This window comes from Ochlerotatus camptorhynchus, unplaced genomic scaffold (assembly GCF_037179485.1).
Source record: "Ochlerotatus camptorhynchus isolate MF236.1 unplaced genomic scaffold, CSIRO-AGI_Acam_v1.1 ptg000687l, whole genome shotgun sequence".
Classification (NCBI taxonomy): Eukaryota; Metazoa; Arthropoda; class Insecta; order Diptera; family Culicidae; genus Ochlerotatus; species Ochlerotatus camptorhynchus.
Window position 1 is genome coordinate 309,777 of NW_027041164.1, and position 21,906 is coordinate 331,682.

Sequence of the window (21,906 nt, forward strand, 5' to 3'; positions counted from 1 at the left end):
GTCTTTGTGGTGTTCATAAAGAAAATAGCAAGCATGCTGATTGGCTCGTAAGAAAAAGAAAAACAAAATGTAGATTTCAGTGATAAATGTGGAAGCTCTTTTAAAAAAATTTCAATTTTTTTTTAATTATATTTTTTAGAAATATAAAAAAAAATTATCAAAATATAAACTCAACTGAAATTAAAAAATAGTATATCAAAATATGTTAGCAATTTGATTTCAAAAACATAATTTGATATCCTTTTGATATTATTTTGATATCTGACTTTGCTCGGGTAGGGTCCAGGTGTGGGAGCTGCCTCTCTGGCGTCGGTAGCATTGGTGCTCAGCACGGAAAACAAGATCGACGGAAAACAACTCAAGGAAAAAAAAAATAGTATCTCCGTGTATTTTTTTTTTTCCTGAAAGCATTTATGTTTTACAACAACCTTTGTTTCAGACGCCATTTCGGTTGGAAGCCACTAAAATAGTGATTTTAGTGACCATGTTGAATAAAAAAGTGACCAAATAGTGACTTATAGTTGTAAAAATAGTGACTAAAAAGCGACCTAAAAGAAGGCCCATCAAATAAATGTTTTATGTTGTATGTATGTCAGTACTTTTTAAGAACCAGCTACTTTACTGAAACTAATAAATTTGCCTTGAAGTTTCGAAAATGTTCCTTAAGTATTATAACCCTTATTTACACTCGCTTTTCCCTGAACTTATCCACAATTCCCTGACGCTTCTGACGTTTAATGATCAATCATAGAATTCTTGGAATACCCTATAATTCCACGGAACTCCTTGTAAGTCGCTGCAAATTTGCTTAAGTTAATGGGATTCTTCTGAAGCTATCTGATCGTCCTTGAAGTACACGGAACATACAAAAATATCTGAATTTAGTACGCTGGAATTTCTTAAAGATATCGCAGCTTGCTAAAAGTTCTCGCTTTTTTATTGATGGAACTTCGTTGATGTTCTCTAATCAACTTAGCTACATTTTAATATTTTTTATGTTCTTGAAATCTCCATGATATTAAACCCTCACGTTTTCCGGATGTTCATAAAATTTCCAAGAATTCTCTCGGAGCTTTGCTGAAGCTTTCGGAAATTCACTGAGTTTCTCGAAACTTTTTTAAGGTTTCTTATACTTCCTTGAAATAATTTGAACAGCCCTTTGATTCTCTGACCTTTCTTGATGTTTTCGAAGCTTCCATAAAGCTCTTAGTTCTATTGAAAATCTCGGTTCTGCTCGGAAATAAATAGAACTCCCTTGAACACTTTCAAATTGCCCTGAAATTCTCTGGACTTCTATGAAGTTTCTGAAATATTTCTGAAGCTTTCATGAATTCTCTGAAGGTCTCTGTACTTCTCTGAAATTCGCGGAGCATCTTAAGGGTTCTCGATTTGTTTTTCAGCACATCATGGAACTATCTTGCATTTATCTAAATTTAAGATTATAGATTTTTATTCCATCTAGCTTTTCTGAGGTGCTTAAAACTTCTTTAAAATTTGCAAATGTTTGCCTAAAGTTTTTTTTTTTAATTTATCATGTTCGCTTGACACCTGTAAAGTTCTCTGAAATTCTAGGCACTTCATAAAAGTTCCTGAAAAGTCTCAGATGCTAAAAGAACCGCTTGAGGTTCTTACAGCTTCCAGTAAGTTTCCCATATTTTCAGCGTGCTAACTTCCCTTATGTTCCTGCAGTTTGTTTATAGAGCTTAACTGAAATTCTCAGTATTTCTTTTCATTCCTCAGAACTTCTCCAAAGTTCCTATAATTGTTATAAAGTTAGAACTTCTCCAAAGTTCCTACAATTGTTGTAAAATTAATGGGATCTCTAATCTTTCACAAAGTTAATTACGAACTTGAAATAAATCATTTATTTGTTTACGTAATTCTGGCACTTTGAATATATTCTCAATATCTTGAACTTGTACAAGGAATACGAAACTTCAATACATTGAATATTTCTAGATCTTGAACTTACTTACTTGGACAACTTAGGTAATTTTATCCAGAAAAATGAGTAGACATCCTGTATATGGAGAAAGACGATTGAACGTCACAACGGAAAGAATAATCAATCTTGAAATAAATTCACGCTAAAAAAATTGAAAATAGTGACTTGGCTTTAAAAAAGAGACTTTTTAGTGACTGACTTGAAAAAAGTGACCATTTCAACAGCTGTGCGCTCGGTATTTTGTTCGGTAAACCAATCAAGTACCGGATTATCTACTAACTGTTGAATATTATTAAACGTCTTATTTTGCAGGTAGATCGATAAATGCTACCAAACACTTTTTTGCAGCTCGGTAACGCTGTTTTGATTGCTGATAGTGAAATATTTCAAAGGAGGGCAAGAACTCTGTGATCATCGACTGTTGTATTTTTTCTATTCAAATGCGTTCTTGGCTGGTGCCATGATATTAATTAAATTAATACTGTAAGATTACTGACTCTGTTCAACAACGCGACAATGATTCTCAAGTGATTCCAATCCCTGATGATGTGGGGCTCAACGAGCTAGATGATGTGCGCCAAGAAAAGTAAATTGCTACTGTAGGCGGCTCATGAAGTTTCTACTGCTCGTTGCCGGTGGGATACGGAGTATTTCTGATACCACAATTGATTAAACAAGAAGTTAGTTAGGTAGGTACATGTTGGAACTGCTACACAATTATCATGTACAGCACATTTTTAATGATTACTTAATTTTTTTTTTAAATTATCCATTGCAAAATGAAACATGTTCTCGTTTTCTGGTTCTCTATATATGATTGATAGCTACAAGACTCTCAAAAAGACTATTGTTGCAAAGAGCCCACAAAAGAAATAGTTGAACATTTTTCGGTAAAACATATTACTGACTAAACTGTTTGTTTGTTTTTTTTTAAATTTTACTGTGTTTCTGTAAAACGTTTGACCGATTGCAGTATATCGTTTTTCTGTTTGGAGTTACTCTGTAAACATTTCATGGATGACTGAACAATCATTGAAAATCCATATTACATAATCGTTTGGTGGCAAAAAATACCGACGCAGTTCAAAAATCTAAGTTTGAAAATAGTGATATTTTGCGATAAAATACCTTTCTCGGCTATGGCTAAAGCGATTTGAGTGCAACTGATTCCATTTTGTTTTTTATATCTCCTACAGAGTTTTATTGAATTTCATCCCAATCGGACATTTGGCTCAGGAGATATGAACAAAAAAGTTATATTTTGCAATATAACAGTAATACTCACTAACCTTTCTCGACCATGGCTGATTCGATTTGAGTTCAACCTGTTTCATTTTGTTTCTTGTGTATATAGATAAAAATTATCTGTACGTCGCTGATGAGCAAAAGAGCTGTTGAAAGTACCAATAATATCAACAACAATATCATAATATTAAAAGTAAAAGTCGGAAGTAGGTTCGGAAGTAGTCGGAAGTCCGCAATTTAATTTAGTGCTGGAGACACAATACTTCTATCCCCCATAGAACCCTATTAAATTTCATCCGAACGAACGTTTTGTTTCGAAGATATGATTTTTTTTGTATGTTTTTATTTGTACAGGCTCAATCGAATAAACTTTACAGAGCCAAGTTATGTTTTTTTTTTTAATTATAGTCACTTTAACGCTCTTGGGTCATTCGTGACTTGTCCGGGGGTGAGATTTGAACTCGTGACTTTGGCGTGAGAGGTATGGATGCTAACCACTACGCCGGAGTCGTCCCCTTGCCAAGTTATCATTTGCGTTATACATAATTAATGTCTTAAATCTAGAGTTAAAGGAATTTAACCTATTACTCGCGGTCGTCTCGAGGTTAGTAGAGATTTACAGTTTTATGGATGGGGAGAGGGAGAAGGAGGTTAGAGTGATGATTTACGATACAAATATTTCATTATTCCTAAAACATGAACTTATTCCTATTCAATTTGGTATCCGCAGTGTAATTATACAATTATTACAGAAACAAACATTAAAAAAAAACCCACACGAACAAAACAAAAACTAAACTCAAGGTAAGTCAAACTTACAATCTAAGGTTAATATTCTTTAAGAAAACATATGTAAGTTTCATCCGGAGATATGATCAAAATAGTTATATTTTGCAATATAACAGTGATACCCACTCGCTTTTCTCGGCGATTGCTAAACCGATTTGAGTGCAACTTGTTCCATTTTGTTTGTTTACGGCTATTGTTACAAAAGCAGTTTTGGGCAGGGTTTCTTCCTGCTTACTTATAAATATAGCTTGTTCTTATAAGTTATAAGAAGAGATTGGGAAGTATGTGTTTGGCACATGTATCCTGTCAATTTCGCTTCCAGAGAGTCACAATAAGTGATTTTATGAAACGTGAACTGAGCGTAAAATATCGTTAAATCGCTGATTGCGACTCTCTGAATTTTTTGATCATATCCTTGGTGTTTTTCGTCCAATTTTAAATATGTGGTTAGTATCTTAACATATATTTTTATGAAGTAATGAAATCGGGTTGTTAGCGGAATGCTAAATAAAACAGCAAAAAAGGTTATCTTCCATTTAAATCCACTTAATTAATTTTGGTATCCATGACAGATACGTATTTCGACTACAATGTGCAGTCTTCATCAGTGTCATTCCCACTAAAGAACTTATCAAAATCTAACCCCCTTAAGTACTCATCTCCTAGGTATAAAAGTCAAGATCACAGGTATAAAAATGAAACTACAATGTGTTGAATCGGAACCTACCTAACTAATAAAAACCAAAGATTTAAGTAAGCTAAAGGAGAAAAATCTATTCTTCAGAGTAAATTTTGAAAAATATTGGGGAAATGGATGTCGACCAATATGCCCCTAATTTGTGCCCATACGCAAATTCAGCAATCGACTAAATTTTCAATAGCGACCAAAAATATCAATTAGTACCGTCCCAATGACGCGTTCATCTAGATAAAATTGATAATATATTAGATGTTTAGCGATCTTAGATCCATAGGCCAACATTAGAGCTATTTCTCCTAATTATGAAAAAAGAAATAAATATAAAACAGGGTGTGTTTTTCTATGTTTACTATGTTATGATTCCGAATGGAGTTAAAATTTTGTTTTAGTTTGTACCGAGACATTGTAAAGTCAATGTTTTCGCAGTTTTGATTGTAACAGGCCCTAATTTTGCATAATTTGTGCGATGATGATTTTTTTTCCACTGTGCATTGGCTACATAAGCCACAAAATTATACCCATGAATATTGGCCAAAGCCCAATACACGCTAACTTGACACTCGATAATCTGATGAATTGATAGTTCAGATTTTTTTAAAGGCTGAGAACGATGCTTGCTTCTCTGCACTGAGTATAATTGTCAGCCTAGTGCATCCAGCAGATCTTTAGTTGTGTGCTTTGAGGACATGCTTGGTTGTAGCAAAATGAATGAGAAAAAGCATCCGTGATCCTTAATTAATCCGTCGATCTCTGGAAAAAATACTGTAAATGCTAATGATGATTGAATGGTCCCTGATGCAAAGTAAATTGCAATGCAGCTTGTGGTTTTTGCATTGCCTTGCATTGTCATGCTGATCCGTTGACAACCTGAAAAGATGGATTCATCAGCCAAGGCCGTGTGAACTGTAGTAACAGTGAATACACTCGATGCACTCTGTGTTGCACGTTCAAGCTGTGAAAGATTAGCTTTCATTTCAATTGGCTTTATTTCCGGGAAAAGTGTTCATGTGAGACCTAGTCCCTTGCGAAGACTTTTCTAAAGCGTTGAAAGGATAGGATTCCCTTGTGTAACCCAATTTCCTGCAGTATTTTATCAGCACAGTCTGCTCGCAGTTTATACAGTGAAGCACAGAAAAGGTACCGACAAGTTTATCCTTGAGGCGCTCGACGAAACTGTCCTTCTAGTCTCCTGTTGATGTTTGTGTAAAAATTTGTTTTTGTTTAAAAACACACACACAATAGGGGAAACAGCAGCAGCAAAAAAGTTTTCATCTCCTGAATCAGTCTCAATCTACTGACAATGGGAAGAGGAAAAAACTTGCTATTCATAAATCATAGAGCGGTTTCTTCCTATCTCTTGTGCTTTCTCCACAGGCAGTCACCAATAGTAGGTACACATTCCATGCAGCATATGTGTGTCTGTAGAAATATGTACACTTTCGAATGTTTGTAATGCTCATAGTCCAAGTCCAAGCAAGTCTCACCACCATCCTATAGAAATCATCCTGAAAGCGATGTACCTATAGAAAGAAAAGAGAAAATCTGGAATATCTAGAACCAGCAGCGTTGAGAAAGAGAAGTCTCATTCCAGTGCTGGGTACAATTGCAATTGATGCCATTGTGAGAAGCTTTCGCACTAACGGAGTCCTGGTTTTCTCCACGCAGATATTAATTTTTAAAGTCTGTCTTGGTACATATTGGTTGGTTGGCATGCTGGTTGTCGGTGTGTCTACAGCGAAGAATCATTTTCTGCGCTATTGTTACTGTTATTTCTGGTTTAGTTCCGGCGAAAGCGAAGCGGGAGCAATGAAGCATTACGGAACACCAGGAAACTAGGGGAGCAATCCCGGACGACAACATGGAACACGAATTGGCGCTGTACTGTGGGATGGTGGTATATTTGGGTAGCGGCCGTAGTTCAGTTGTCTAGGAAATTGAACATTCATAAATGACGTAGCAATGTTTCGACCCCCTCCCTCTATTAGTATATTTCGCTATACATATTACATGGGCGGTCACAACTTCTGTGACCACCTTGAGGGGGGACGGAGGTGGTCACAGAAGTTGCTACGCCATTTATGAATGTTCCCAAAAGGGATCATTCCGGTGGCTATATACCTACACTTCGGCAGCAGAGAACCGGGTTCCATCCTGCGACCGAGAGCTGAGAGCACGAAACTAGACACAACACGGAGAGTTCGCCGCGGGGATGGCATAGTTTATATGAGCTTAATGCGAAGCAGAAAAACATTGCCAGCAGGAGCTTTATCTCATTTCTATAGGAATAAATAGAACGTGAAATAATGTGGCATCATTTTGGGACCAGCCCGTGCAAAACAAACCCTAACCCGGTAGAAACGTTTTCACGGAAGAGGGAAATGGATGTATGTTCTGCAACATTGAACATTTTGACCGTTTGTCAAATCTATTTGCCAGCAGATATAACACCACAATAAACATCTATGTGGCATGTGGCGCTTAATACTACTGCACTCTAGGGCATCTGACTTGAAGTAGAGGTTTGTTTGTCGAACAAGCTTGTTGAAGCTGACTTTTGGGTTAAAAGCAACCTTGATTCCTTCATAAACATACCCAAAATTATCCTCTTAGTGGTGGCACGTGTTTTTCTCGTACCAGGTTAATTTAAAAGATAAGAATTTCATTCATTTGTATGCTCAAATCTCCGATCGATACAACATTCTGTAGGGTTGTCAGATACAAAAAAAAAATGTAATCGGTAGATATTTAATCACAAACGCACGGTTGAATTAAGTGTCTTTCTCGTGCAGTAATAAAAAGCTTAATTTCATATCCTGGTTACCATTGCAGGGACACCTGGGGTATATCTGAGTGTTGCCAATGTTTGACACACAATGTCAGTTCTGGGTGAAAAGGGATGCTGGTTTTTAGCCTGGAGGAAATTTAGTTCAAATGCAAACGTTAAATACCCATTTATGCAATTTTAAACAATAAGTCGAATGAATAAAAGAGTTTACTTTACTTTCCTTGTAAGAAAAGCACGGGTGACCTAGTAAACTAGTGTAGTTAACTAACTCTAATGACCGATGAATAACCATGCGTCTCCATCAAATCTATCTATTCTAAAGCGATCAAATTCAACACAGTTGCAAAAGCTTTGAATAACATGTACTTGAATAAGCTTATAATAGATTTAACTGTCTATTGAGAGCTCTTCGTGATCAACTTCCGAGTGCAGATAATAAACATTATATGTCGGATTAAAATGTCTATTATATCAGGAATATAATAGTAAGCTGCATTAGGTTGAATAGAGAATGTTTTGAGGTTTTCATAACTGATTATATCGACGTGGAGAAAGTTTTGAGGCTGTCATGAACAAATTCAATAAAAACGGTTACTGGTTAGGGCAAGTGGTGTTCGCAAAGATTTTCGAGCTAAAAATCAAAGTGATCAATCAGAATGGAATAACGCATGAGTTTGGAGAGGCACAAATGGGTTGAAAGCGCCTGAACATATTTTATACTGGAGAAGATCTGAACCACTATTACAGTGTAGTAGACAGAAAAAGTGAGGATGTATCAAAAATATCCTAATCAGATCAGTGACATAGGAGATATTAAAGAATGCAACCAGAAAAAAAAACACATAGCGAGTAAAACAGAAGACATATTAGAAAATAACATTAAGTCGAGTGGGTTATCGATAGAAAAACAGAAACTGAAAATCAACGATAAGAGAATAAGGTAAATAATTTTGGAAAATTAAATGAAAACAAAGGAACAAATTAAATGCTAAAAAATGACACTTGGAACGTAACCGGATGTAAAGCTGAAGTTAAAAGGATGGACATTGATGGAACTTTAGATGCTGATGATATATGTAGATATAGCAGTTTTGCAAGAAGCCAATACCCTTGGAGTTCAAATGCATACAGAAAATTATATCTGTTCAGTAAAAGACAATCTGATAAATAAGGCAAAGGGGCTGGTGCTTTTAATTAGGAAATGATCAGGTTTAAAACATTATCATACTACCGATGAATGTAAATAATTTAGTGTTAGTTAACGTACATGCGCCTAATGTCAAACATACTACGTTTTTATCTAATCTGGCTGAGTTAGTAACAGCTCATACATATAGGAGAAATATGATTATTTTGGGTGATTTTATTACACAAATAGGATGGAAAAACATAATATATATGAAAAATTGTAGAGCATTACTTTTGCTACGATTACGGAGATTTTATTATTTACTACCAATAGGTTCTGCTCGAAAACCGATCGATCGGAAACATAGGGATTTTCGAACATAAGAAATATCTTTCGAAATGTCACTTTTAACACTCCGAACACGATTCCTCCGGTAAAATGTGTAACGGAAAATTTGCTATGTTTGTAAAATCATAACTCAGCCATTTATTGATAAATTTCAAATCTATTGCCATTTGAAACTTTAAACTTTAAAAAAATATTCGGTATCAATAAATTCAAAATCTATTGAAAAATTGCAGAGCAATGATTTTTCAAACACTGCCAATTTGCCGTTACACATTTTACCGGAGGTATCGTGTTTGGAGTGATAACCTCAAGAATTGTAGTGTAGAAAGTACAGCCATCAGGCGTAACTTTTGAAATTCAACAGAGAAATAACGTAGTTAAAGCCTAAATATATGCTTCGTGTATGTGCATTTTGCCCCGCAGTAGTTCGAAAACAGGTTTTAGTTGACCTTTTTATTTTTACCAATTTAAACAATAATTTAGATATGTTATTTACGCTTATCAATCGTAATATCTTTCTAATAGGGTGATTCAACAAATAGATGGCATTTTGACGTAGGACTACGTCTTTCGGGAAGATGGGGGTACACTTTATGAAAACCGACAGATGGAATTATGAAAGATTTTGAACGTTAATAACTTAGCTGCCCCTGGACCAAGTTCAATTATTTTATCATCAATCGATCAGAAACATTTCTACGCATCGATAACAATGCTCTTGACTGTTGATTTTCAAAATGAAACTATTGAAAAAGTGGTAAATGTCAAGCATTGTCCAAAAGCTTCCAAATAACTAACAAATCCACCAATTACGTACATGCATGTGCTGCTTCCCCAACACAGTCATCAGATAATGGTTCCTAGATGAAACAAGTCGAAGTGACATTTGTCTCCGATCTTCGGGCGTGTACGAATAGGGAGGATACATTTGCGGAACATTTTGTTGCCAATTCAGAACCACACGCCCCCAACGACCACACAAAATGTTGTTTTTTTCCTTGGATTTGTTTTCCGTGCTGAGCATCAATGCTACCCACATCTGGACCCTACCCTAATATAGCCAATGGGAAGCGAGAAAATATGGTACCGGCAGAGCTGGTTGTCTATATAACAGGTTGCTATCTACGCTTTTCGCTTAGGATTCTCTGCTTGAACGTCAAGCAGTACAGTTCGGTCTTTGCTCACTCTGTCGAGTTGTTCTAAAGTTTCTAGTTTGTTCCTAACATTCCCAGTTTAATCGCGTCGTCAGTAGTGTCGGTCGCTTCGTGTGATGGGAAGACAGCGCTCCCGGAGCAGGCTCCGAGAGAAAACGGTGAAGAAGAACAGCGGTGAGGGTAGCTTGAGTGTACCTATTTCGAATAGGTACGCTACTCTTCCCACCGATGTAGAGAATACCACCTCAGCCACGGTGAAGCGGTCAAAGAAGAGGAAGAAAAATCAAGGCCAGTCCGATGGTGCGAGTGGACGGGACGATGCCACCGCGACGAACGTCAGCGTCATTGGTGATTTCGGCGACGCCGTCGACAACGAAACTGCTGCCAGCCCGAGTGCAGCAAAAATGAAGCTTCCTCCACTGGTGGTGAAGCAAGTCCCACTCAACACGCTGATTGGCGATCTTTCATCGCTGGGCGTTGCAGCTGAGTATAAGCTCGGCAGGATCGGCACCAAGGTGATGCTCCGAACCAAAGCGGAGTACGAAGTGGCCGTGAAATATCTGAAGGATACCAAGGCGGAATTCTTCACGCACGACATCCCCGGTGAGAAGCCCTTCAAGGTAGTCATCAGGGGTCTACCAAACTTCGACCCCAAGATGGTCGAAGCCGAAATCAACCGGTACAAGCTTGCCCAAATCGCTGTCTTCCGAATGACAAGGAGAGATGAAAACGTGAAGACGTACCCGGATTGTCTTTTCCTGGTGCACTTCCAGAAAGGGACGGTGACGCTCAATGCGCAACAAGCCATCCGATCGATCTACTCCATCATCGTACGGTGGGAGCCATACCGTGGCGGTCATCGTGACGTAACGCAGTGTCAGAGGTGCCTCAATTTTGGACACGGTACCCGAAACTGCAACATCAAGCCACGCTGCAGCAACTGCGCTCAAGAACACGCCACTTCCAACTGCCCTGCGGATGGAGCCGTGGCGATAAAATGCGCTAACTGTGGTGGTGCACATCAAGGTTCTGACAGACAGTGCTCCAAACGCGAGGACTTCAAACGCATCCGAAAGCAGGCGTCAAGCAACAATCAACCAGGACGCAAGAAGGACAAAACCCCAGCATTCAGGACGGAGGATTTTCCGCCTCTTCGTGCTCCCCAGCAAAGGCAAGCGAATTCGCGGGTGCAACCCGCCCCCTCTCAAGAAGCTTCCGGTGATTGTGCTGGTCAAAGCTCTCCATTCCCCCTGGATTCTGGAGACAACCAACAGCGCAAAACAACAACCCCGATCTGTTCTCAGCGGATGAACTGATGGAAATTTTCGTCAACATGTCCGGTGCTCTTCGTAAGTGCCGCAATAAGCCCGAACAGATCCAAGTGCTCAGTAAGTTCATCATCCAGTATGGCGTCTAAACCGCTAACTATCGTCACCTGGAATGACCATTCTGGAAGGTAGCCAAGGTCCTGAAAACTCATCCCAAACCCGTTCCACCTCTCAGAGTCGATAATGATGACGATCGGCTTTTAATCACCCCACAGGAGAAAGCAAATGCGATCGGCGAGCATGTCGCTTCATCGCATTTGCTTGGCTCGACTATCCAAAGTCCGCTCGAAGATCAGGTTGCGCAATGCGTTCAAAACCTAGATGCCTCCCCTTGTGTCGTGCCTCCGGCGGATATGATTACAGTACAACAAATTTGCTCAGCGCTGAAATGTACCAAGAACATGAAGGCTCCCGGGTTTGACAGTATATTCAACTTGATCTTGAAGAGACTCAGCATGAAAGTGCAGTCTCTTCTAACCGCTATCTTCAACAGATGTTTGGAACTGCACTACTTTCCAAGCATCTGGAAAGTAGCAAAAATCATACCAATTCGCAAACCCGGTAAGGATCCAACATTGCCTTCAAGCTACAGACCCATCAGCCTCCTTTCAGCGCTGAGCAAATTGTTCGAGAAACTCATTCTCAATCGTTTGCTCAAGTTTGTTGAGGAAAATAACATTCTCCTTCCGGAACAGTTTGGATTCAGAAAGGGGCACTCCACCAATCATCAGCTAGTACGGGTGATGAATAACATCCGAAGCAACAAAGCTGTATCTAATCCTGGATCTAATTCCCCCTTCCCACTATCAAAAATGTCCTTCCCGAGACAACCGTGGAGATGCAGATGTGCCTCTAGTAGCAACGGTTGTAGAACTATCTATCGTTACCCTTTAAGGTATTGATTCATCGGATTTTGCACTCTCAGAATGAATTGCCAAGCCCACTTCAAATGGTTCTTTATGCAAATTTCACTGGATCTAGTCAATAACGGATTAGCAACTACGAAATGTATGGTCGTCAATGATCATGCTCATGCTTGCTTGGAATTTATGGAGGAGTCGAGAGAAAAGTTAACCGTTTCGCCGAATGAAATCCCTACGGTTCGGAAGGCAGCCAAATTAAATCGCTATGGTTCGAATTTCCTGTCGAAAGTTTTCCGCAGTTTTTGGCAGCATGCAGGTTATTCAGATCATCATCGAAACGAAATTTCTGGAGACGGCTGGTCTGTTTTAATGAGAACGTGACGCAAACGCCATTGACGATATTTTATGTGTTCTCATCAATTTTAAGAGTCTAATTTGACGGCTTCCAGTACTTTCATTTCTCTCTTCTTAGACGGCTGCTCTGTAGCTTCTGGACCTGGTTAATCGGAGCTGCTGATACCTAGCTGGTAGCTTTTCTGGAATAGGATTTCGGCATTTACTTGTTATTTACGTTTGAAAGAATTAATTTTTCTCTGTTTATCTCTATGCGTATCAATCTTTTTAGTTTAATTTGTAAATAGTGGGGGATTTTGTGATACACTTTATTAACACCATAAAGCAACAATAAATGCTTTTTGTTCCCATTTGAAACCGAATGATTGATTGATAGAACAGTTTTATGGGCCTCCCTTAGCTCAGTCGGTAAAGGCGCAGCTACAAAGCAAGACCATGCTGGAGGTGGCTGGGTTCGATTCCCGGTCCGGTCTAGGAATTTTTCGGGTTGGAAAATTTCTCGACTTCCCTGGGCATAGAGTATGATTGGACTTGCCACACAATTATACTAATGCAAAAATGGTACAGGCATCGAAAGCTCTCAATTAATAACTGTGGAAGTGCATCTAGAACACTAAGTTGAGAGCACGCAATAAGCTAATATGCGATATGCAATAAGCTTGAAATGCGAAGAAGAAGAAGAAGACAGTTTTATGAACGGATGGACCTCAATGGAGTACAGCAGTAAATTAATTTTTAAACCCAGACACTTTTTGATGCTTTTATCGTCAGGTGTTGGTGTTTAAAACAGAAAAAAGCTGAACTACTAACCAATATTTTTTGCATTATTGAATGCAGTATTCAAACTAAGTATTTTTTTTTATTTCCGTTCTAAACCACAATTAATCTGAATGAAAGGCTGTTGAATTGTTACTTGGGAAATATGTTTGTTGATTATTTCGAGCATAAATTAGTCATTAGATGCACAACGGTTCAGATCAGTTTATTATCACCCTAATTACTAATTCTTGAAATGATCTACTAAGGAAGCTTAAAATTCATGTCGTGCACGTATCCATGGCACCGAAGCAACCATCAAACATGGTTGTAGCACAGTGTTTAAATCCCAACTCGTTGCTAAATACTATATACATTCTAACGATCCACGAGAAGTAATGACATCCACCATTGTGGTTGCTCTTCGCAGAAACAGAAATCACTCCCAGAGGATTGCCATTATAGGAAAGTGTGGTTTAACTGACTTGACCGACGATTTTACCTGTGTCTTGAGCTTTCTCTTCGTATAGCTAAAGATGGAGAAACACCCGAGAGCACTCAAGTGATGACTCCTCCCAGCTACAACCCGAAAATGACAATAACGACTTGACTATAATCTCCATCGCTTTTCACGAGCAGTCTCATTTTTCTTTATAAAAGGCATTTAAGTTTTATGAGCATTATCATCTCATGCCTCCTTTGGCTTTAATCTTGGGAAAAGGTGTTCACACTCTTAGAACGGTAGCAACGAACGGGAAAGCAAAACTTGAAAGCTGCCACTCAAAGAGATGAAATGGTAAAACGCTCCGTTCATCGCTGCAGGGGAAAAGTGACAGTTCCTTTTTTTCCTATCGTTTCTTGCATTCAAATGGGCGTTTTATAACAACTGGGCACTCCATTGTCTAGCCAATGAAAGAGAAGAGACCTAATGATGATGATGATTATTGAGCATAACTGTGCAACTTTCAACTATTTGCAGCGGGAAATAGTTTTTTTGGAGCACTTTTTATCGCTAATTACCAGTTGGATTCACATATTGAAGCAGTCTTCCGTGTGTAGGCAAGAATTTGCTTCAAATAATATTATCTTAAGGTTACTTTCTTACACGTAAGATTGGTTTAAAAAGTGATGGTAGGCAAATTTAAGCATGAGCTGGAAAGTGATGTCTGTGCAAGAGAATATAGATTCATCACATCCGTCCGCTATTCAGGATTACTTTCACTCACTTTGGTATAAAAAAATGATTTTCGAAATTATGGAATCATTGGATGCTATAATGATATTTTGCACTTGTCAGATACAAGAAGAGGTTGGAAAGTATGACAGGTTTTTTGTGTCAAATACATAGTTTACAACCTTTTTTTTGTAACATGCAAGTACTAATATATAATGATTTCATAATTCACAAAATAGCAAGTGAGTGGAAGCAACCCTGCCACTATTTTGATTAGTTCGTGAAATATAATAATAAGAGACATTGCATTTCACTAGTTAAAGCTGTATTTTGTATAGAAAGCTGTCAATGATTATTTAATAATTATTGCACCATAGCAAAAACTAATTTGTTCGTCATGGTGATAGTGATGTTAGATTTTTGATATTTGATTTAATAGTAGCATTTAATAAAAAATATGTTGAGTAGACAATAAAGGTTTGAGCCTCGCGCTCGTATTATGGATATGTAGGATCTAAAATTTAACATTTGATAAAACAATGGAGCTTGAAGCTTATTTGGAAGATGGTTTGAATTAGTAGTAAATTTTCTGACTGAATGTCGGGGGCTCGTGAGCATCCCTGACGTTGCTGAAAATTACGATAGCTTCAGATTATTCATGAACTCTTGATCGCTGGGAATGATTGTGAATATTTGAGGAGGCCAAAGGGTGAACGCTTCAGCATTTTCACGTTTGTATCGTGAAGCAACTGTAATGGAAATGTTGTTAATACCAGTAATTTGTGAATTTATGCAATTGATATCCTATTCAGATTCTGAAAAATCCTAAAAATGTATTGCCGCATGATGATACAAATTAAGTGCATATACCACTTAATGTGCCATAGCTTATGTAATATTCTTCCGCGGCATTATCACGGTAAGGCGAGTGAGATAACCGCACTACCGGAACAGAAAATCTTAGCAGTTTGTGCTGGGTGGTTTGTCCACAATTAAAACCGTACATAAATCAATAATAGGTTTGTTCCGATGTGTTAGTTCATTAGCTACAACATAAATCCTGTGAGAGCACATTGTATGAATATTAATGCTCATTGTTCTCAAAACAAAAGAAGCGCTCCTAGCGAATTCCCATTTTCTACGTTTATCCGTAGGACGAAGAAAATCTAATGGCGTTTCAATGCGTTTGGACGGAATTGAAACTCGTAGGACGAATTTAGAATCATGATGCAGTATTAGATTTTAAACATTATCTCAACAATTTGTGACTCTTGATCAAATCCAACGGTACGTATGGAAAGATGAATAAATTTAGAAGTCATATTTGACAGAAATATTCAATTTTTTTCGTTTAATCTCGTTCAGAAAAGAGAGGTAAAACGCGGATTGTGCTTAGTAGGACGAAAATTAAAGGGTGTACCGCTTAAAATCCGCACACACGAAATTCATTCTCAAAATTCGAGTTTTTATCCGATTGTCACCAAATTTTCAGGAAGTAAAAAGAAACAATTAACCTAAGTTTTGGCATCATTCATTTAATTTATTTCGCATTTATATCCGAATGCGCTAACCTTGGCCTTAACCCCAGCCATAAGAGTTTGTTTTGCATATTAACCCATGCTTTCTTCATTTCTTTTACATTCTTCATCACTTAAGGTCGTTTAAGAAGGTGCTCCTTCATAATGGCCCAGTATTTTCTTTTGGGCGCAGTTCCGGAGTGTTTGGGGGGTTCAGATCTTTCGGCACGAAATCGACTCATTCGCCTTATACCACTCTAGCACGTCCAGGACAGAATGGAAACGAAAGCTTCTGCCAAGGTTCACCGTCAACGAGCGAACGTTAATGCGAAAACGATCTCCGTCTCTTTTTTCGTTTTGCTGCAGATTAGTTCGGCGATGAGTATACCTTTAGGCGAATTGTAATGTCAAATTTAAGCGCTCCATTTTGTTGAATCATACGTATAGGCTACCTTTAGGCGAATTATAATATCGGAAATTTAAACAACGACAACTAACAGAACATTTAGCGAAGGTGAGCACGCTCTGGCTCTTTGCTGAAGAGGATGTTTTCTTATTTTCCACAAAACGTAACGGTAAAATAATAAAAATTGTACATACATACGATTAGATGAACTTGATTACCTGTTCCATGCATAGTTTGGACATGAGGGCGAGAGGCATCTGCAAAAAATTGATCTCTAATGCGTTAAATCAAAGCTTACTTCATTTTAAAACATCGTTTGAAAAATCTTCAACATATTTTGAAGAAAGAAATTCAATCGTCAGGTTAACCGCTCGACGTAAGAATTAAAATTTTCGCTTTATGCCCGGTGAAGAGAAACAGCAAAAAAAAAAAAAGAAGGATTTAAAAGACATATTACCGGCATCGTTACATAGCAAAAATTCTGTATTTTAATTGTGATGTAAACATTCATCTACGTAAACTTGTATTTCATTTCACGCAAAGGAGCATGTTGTAAGCAATGTTGCTTACAAAGATGGGCTTTTGTTTACAATATTTGAAACTTTTCATGAAACATATCAGTATGTAGTCAATACTAGAAATACTCAGAGGGAGAGATAGGTGGAGAAAACAAAATACAATTCGGCAGCAGGGATTTGTATCTAAATTATCTTGCAACCCTTGCTAAAACTTAGCATTTCACATGACTTTTACTTTTGATTCGATTTGCGTGTAAATTAATAATTGATTGCATCGCAATATTTTGCTCATTTTTTGGTGCCATTAACTAACCAACTAAGATCAATTAATCAATAGAGCTAGAATATTGCTTTTGATTCCAAAAACTAGTTGAATATGAGAGGCACACGAAACACAAAGGTGATTGAATTTCTGTTCGAATGCAATACTCTCAAATTTTTTTTTTTTTTTTTTTCCTTTGGTTTGTTTTTTCCGTCGATCTTGTTTTCCGTGCTGAGCACCAATGCTACCGACGTGCCAGGAAGGCAGCTCCCACACCTGGATCCTACCTATCGACCCATCAACTCATGAACCGGGGACCAACGGCTTTACTTCCCATCCGAAGGAAGGCGTGATCAGAGATGTTATGCCTCAGTACATCCCGGCGGCGCCGACTGGGATTGAACCCAGGCCTCCTGGGGTGAGAGGTAATCACGCTTACCACTACACCACCGGCGCCGTTTACTCTCAAATTTAATCTAGTAAGAATAAGAAATCCTCGGAAAAAACCTAATGGGAATGTTCGTTTGGCTCAGATTTTGACAGTTCATTTGGCTCAAAACATTCTCTCCGCTCATCTCTCCTTCTAGTATTTCTAGTCAATACACTTGTTGAAGTTAAGACAGATTAAAATAACGTGGTCGTGGTGTTTATAGACGTCTCGAAAGCATTAGAAACTGTGGATAACTCGAAATTGCTGAAAGGTTGCATGATATGAAAGTACCTTCTGGAATATATGAATGGATCTATCAATATCTGCGAAGAAGAGAAATGATAATCTACACTACGGACGCAGAGAAGATAGCTGTGGTAAGTGAGAGTCTGCCCACTCTCACCAATGCTGTTTAACCTTTACACGGCGGAATGGCATGCGAACCAGGATTCAACAGTAAAATTTTACCCAGTTATGAGTTATTGCAACTTCAAAAATAGGTAGTAAGTGATCATTTGTGAGTAACAAATACTCATAGGTGAGTATTTTTTTCTCATTTAATGGGTAGTCCCAGTCTCCCTCGAAAATGCTTACTTTGTAGTTAATATCGAGTCTTTTGTAGTCATTATTGTGTATTTTGCGGTTACCGTGTAGGAGACGGATGGGAAGCGGTAAAATAAACGGCTTCATGAGCAAGCTAACGCCGAAGACAACATATCAAGAAGACTGGCAACTATTCCATTTTCTTATACGACCGATATGAGACAGGCATAATCGCGTCATCTGCCGCTCAAAGGTAAATGCTTCTTACGAATTTGATCGCAAACATTTCAACTCCAGATGAAAGGTTGGTGTATTTGCTCATATTTCTATGCGCTGCTTCCACCTTCACCCAAGTGCAGCGCTACTGTATCTGTCACATGGATTCAGGCAAAGTTGCCAGTATTCTTGATATGATGTCTTTGTTAACGCACAACTTCGTAGAACTGGGATTGCAGATCAATCCGAACAAATAAAACATAGATATTGTTAATACCCACAAGTACCTGGGATATGTATTGGACAGATTCCTAATACAAACGAAGCATATCGAAAACGTTAAAACAAAGGCTGCATCTAGGCTAAACTTGACCAAAATGATTTCTACAAAGAAAAACCCAGAAACGCATAGAAAACGCATTAGTAAGGTCCAAAGTAGAATACGGTGCTAGAGTAATTCGGGGCAAAAGTACGCACGGGGCAAAAGTACGCATAGGCCTTTTTGAAATGTTCGAACATGAAAACCTGGCCACACTGTATGGGTTCGACACATCATTCGACCAGCTGATCACAGGTGTAAACATAAGTGATTTGAACGTAGTGGCGTGAAGTTATGAGATAATTTGTGTTTTGTGCAGTTTTGATCTAATTTTCAACATTTTGGGGATTATGTTTTGACCATTTAAAGTTTAGAAAAAAAATGGGTATAAAAATGCTAAAAATATCTTTACTCTATGATTGTTTGAGAGGTGCAGTCATTCCGTTCAAACAGTTTCATAAGTTTTGTAATAAATCGAATCATTGATAAAACTGCATGTGGGGCAAAAGTACGCACAGGATGTCGCATTGAAATGGTTATGTTTTCGTACAGGAACTACAAGCGCAAAACTAGTCGGCAGAAATGCACTTCCCAGATGCTCGAAACAGCTCAGCAAAGAGTCCGGGATGGCATTTCGAAGCGGCAGGTTGCGCTGGATCTCGGAATAACGGAAGGAGCATTGAGGAAAAGGTTGAAACTGGTGAGTAAAATCAAGTACCAAATGAAATTATCTTAACAGTGATAATTGAATTCCTGTAGGGATTTACCAATCAGCGCCTTGGACAGTGCATCACGTACTTTATGTATGACCCCTTAAAGATCGACTTCCCGGGAACCATCCAGAGAAAACGTGGTCGAATTTCAAAGATTATTTTACCCGTTTTGCATGGAACCTTAATATGTTTTATATGAACCTTTATGGAAACCAACAAACTACAACTCTCATCACCCTCCCTCCCTCACGCTTCTGCCCCTAAAAAGAAAACGTAGTTTTTGGATGCTTCCTAATCCTGGTTGACCAGAGGGGAGGTACAGTGCTCAAGAAACTATTTGTTACAACCATTATTTGCGACAAATACATTATTTGTTCAATGCATACTTTTGCCCCCCCATACGGGGCAAAAGTACGCATTTGACTATTTTTAAAAACTGTTTCAGTTCTCATATTACACAAATATTTTGGTAATTTCCAGTACTACGTTTGAAAGGTAAGACATTAAGGCAATACGTGGTAACTTGGTCGCATGGTATTTGCCTTTCGTTCAATAGTTAACTTACTAAAAAAGTTAAGTGCGTACTTTTGCCCCGCATTACTCTACAGTTTACGGAGGAGCGGCAAAAACACACATATAGAAGCTGGATAAAGTGCACAACGCGTACCTTCGAACAGCAGGAAGATATATACGGACAACATCGATCGAAGTGATACTTGCAGACACGGGACAAAAACCTTTGAAACTGAGAGTCGCGGAACTGGGAATGTAAGAGTCAGAGTTAAGAACTATAACGAACCTGATTTCCGGTACACAGGAAAAGCGCTAGACACAGCTAATGATAGGAGAACATGGATAACGAAAACAACAATAGAGTAAAGGAAGTTTTTCATCAACTTCAATGTCAGGACAATCAACTGACATAGAAGATGAGAGGATATGAACAGCGAGGAGTTCGGGTAGAATCAGTTCCTGTCTAACACAGAAAAAAGGACAACGTTTCAGCGCATGTATGGAAAACCCGTTCGTTGGACATGCTACACACAAAATACACGAACCACAGACACACATATACGGATGCGTCAAAAACAAAAGATGGAGTCGCGATAGCTGTAGTGCTGTAGTGAACGCTTCTAAGAATAATAACAGAAACAATAAACAAAAACTTCTGCATTACAAATGCAGAACTTCTAGCAATCTCGATAGCGTGTACCTGGATCCGTCAGAACATCCTCGAAAATGCAGTAGTATTAACCGACGCAAAAAGTGTAAGTGCATGAGAAGTGTAACTATCTAGTGCACAACATTCACGGTTCAGTGCAGTCCAGTGACAAGAAATCGTCATGCAGTGGGTTTCAAGTCACATTGAACTGATCGGTAACGAAAAAGCGGATAGAGCGGCAGTTGCAGCAACCAAAAAGCTCCAGAATAACTATGACGTGCTGACTCTGGATGATACCTTATGACCGGTTAAGAACGAGATTTAAAAAAAAAGAAACTTTGCAATACGAGGAAATATCTGAGGAAAAGGGAAAGTTACATTTCTCCTTTGCAAAGGAGCCAGGAAAATCAGCAAGGAGTTCCGGATATAAGAATTTTACAACAGAGGACAAAATAATAATAGCGAGATAGATCTGGACACACAGTTACAAAAGAGAGACTATACACAGTTACAAGAGAGAGACAAGACATCGAACATCTATTATATGATTGCCAAATATATCAGGATATCAGGAGGAAGTCCGTGATGCCGAAAACCACGAAAGCATTAGAAAGAATATTTGAGGACGGAGAAGGGAAGGAAAGCATACAGATCAGCAAATTCATCAAGTCGAATAAAATAAGAGTCTAGACAACGCAATATACAAAAACGAAAAAAAAAATCATCAAACAATACACCATACGATACGGGTGAGATGGGTCTATCATAGGCCTCAGCCCAAGAGAAAAGCAGCAAAAAAAAGCATCAGAACTTTACACGATTTATAATGTAAACTTATATGTTATGCGACGCTCTATTTATTATGTGCATAATATTGAACAGAAATTTACACTACTTTTTCGAACTAAGTAGTTTTAGTTTATGGCTAGTAGGGTGGGACAACATTCAAATTCCAGTTCCAGTATGATTTCCGGGGACCTTTTCGGCCCAAAAGTAACTGTGTAAAATTTCAGGTCGGTCGGCGTAACTTAATTTTAGCAGCAAAAGGGTTTATCTTCCATTTAATTCCACTTAATTAATTTTTGTATCCATGACAGATACGTATTTCGACTACAATGTGCAGTCTTCATCAGTGTCATTCCCACTAAAGAACTTATCAAAATCTAACCCCCTTAAGTACTCATCCCCTAGGTAAAAAAGTCAAGATCAGGGGATGAGTACTTAAGGGGGTTAGATTTTGATAAGTTCTT